We start from the raw sequence: 2,346 nt of genomic DNA on the forward strand, positions 1-2,346 counted from the left end.
TTTTGCAGAAATGAGTTAATATTAATAGTTAATATTAAATAGTACTATCACTTTAAAAAAAAATTATATGATATTTGGTTACCATTAGCCGTATCTCCCTCACGGGTAATTAGTTATACTTCAGCTAGTCGAACGTTAACGACATCTGGTTGGTGGATTTAGCCCGATTACGCAATCTTTAAAAAATATAATATCGTATTAGCTAATATTAAGTTGATAGTTAATAATATCATATTGTCTCAGAAGAAAATATTAGATGATTTTTTTTATATTAACTGTTCTACAGGTGATATTTTTAAAATATTAACTTCACCAATTTTGGTGTTACCATTAACCCCTGCAAACATCCACTAGGAAGCTTTGATTACACTTGTACTGGATAATGAAAATTGCTCAATGGCCTTCAGTTAACGATGCTTAAAAAAGCCTTTTATAATCTTCAGTAAATCATGTTTTCAGCTCTATCTTACTTCGAAGTGTAGCGGACGTCAGAAACTTTCACCAACCGAACGGAACCGAAACTTTCCTCGTCTGTTTGCAGACTGTCTACGCTCTTATGCACCTGCTCCAATTAGTTGGTAAGCACCGAATACTGTGATCACAGCAAATTTTACGCTTATGACATGGCGCTCTTCATGCATTTTCCTTCGTGTATTTGCGCTCATCTATAAATTTAGGTAGCTCCATTGACGACGTACCAAATACCATCATGTCGCCTGAAACACGTTGGTCGAAGATATGTAAGACAATTATTTGAACGACAAAATGCAAACACCAAAAAACTCATGGGTATTTTAAATAGCACACTGTAGTTCAGCCTCCCCCCCGTATCGGTATAAAGACGATTATTTTGGCAAGGATTTTCAGAACAGCTGCTTACGAGAGAAAGTATAGTCCGTTGGATGATAGTTGAGCGCGAGCTCAACAACGCAGTACAGTACTGCACCCTGTTTTCGCGCCCTTGGACCTTTGATAAAATGGAGAATGTGATGATTCTGAATCCAAATGAACGGTGATTTGTAAGCTAAAATCTGATTTTTTTGCAAATCCTATATGGCCCACCCCCGCGAAAACGGGTACATGTAAAATTGTAGGGGCCGTAACCTATTTCGGCAGTCCGCGCTTACACTTGACATTTGTAGAGCATCTTCCGTCGAATTGCATATACCGGTATTAACCCTTTCGTGATCGCAAATCTTGGCGACTATGCTAAACGTTTGTAAAACGCGGCAAAATGCCGCGTTTTGAGGTGGGGATGCGCACTCCGTTCAAAACAGACTGTTTCAAAACACGATAGATTGCTTATAGAACATGGCATTTTGCAGCCACAGCAGCCGCGTCGCTGATTCGTCAAAATAAAGGTGCGCCACCGATTGGCGGAGCCCGGCCAATCAGAGCGGTCAAACATTTCAAGCTCCTAACGTAGAATTCCCATCTCATGCGTTTCCGCACCATTGATATCCGATATGTGATTTGTACGAGATTCGCGAGCCGAGTATCTATCTTGGCCTCAGTATACATCGTTCTGGTCGAGCCGTCGAGCAGTCTGCTCTCGGAGCCAGTGATAGCCAGTTGCAGCTGAGACTCATCCCATCACAGAAATCTATATTCAACAAAATCACATGCATATAAGATGCCGGATTAGGTTGCAAGCAAAGCGTTTTTGCATTTCAATAAATAATACTATTATAAGAGATACAGGAGCCGTTCATTTCCTGATTTGACGCCTTGAGCTCATGCCGCAAAAACGCGCGCTCGCTGAAGATCAACCTGCAAGAAAGCAGCGACCCCGACGGGGCCAAGCCCTCAGCGACGACGTTACCAAATTGTCATCGACACTGGACTTTAACAGTGTGTGGAGAGAGTTAAAAGCATCTGGGTGGACGTCCAAGCGTTCAAGTGGCCTCGACCATCGATATCGGTATGCCCTCCCCGGTTGTACTGGTAGCGGAAGAGCTGGCGTTGATTACCTGCTTGGGGAAGAAGAAGTATTGTGGTACTTCGTACAACATTGGGGGTAATGCCTGATCTCCAGCGTTTACAACAATGCTGTTGACTCAAATGCATATAACTACCGCTGTTGTAGGTAACCCTGGTGTCGTACAAGATGTCGGCAGACACGACCACGCAAATGGTCATGCTTCTCACACTGCTCAATTGACTGCAGTCAATGCCGACCACGACGAATGGTGCAGATATGAGGCTGGAGTAGCGGCAGTAGCTGACAACGCGCAGCACTCAGTCGCACACTCGGGACACAACAATATTGGTGGTGCATCCCTCACTCGTGGTGTGAGTAGGACAAGTAGCTTTGCAGAGTACGCTGTGTTGATGTGCGTTTTTTTA

The sequence above is a fragment of the Phytophthora infestans genome, genomic scaffold, assembly GCF_000142945.1.
Source record: "Phytophthora infestans T30-4 supercont1.7 genomic scaffold, whole genome shotgun sequence".
Taxonomy (NCBI): Eukaryota; Oomycota; class Peronosporomycetes; order Peronosporales; family Peronosporaceae; genus Phytophthora; species Phytophthora infestans.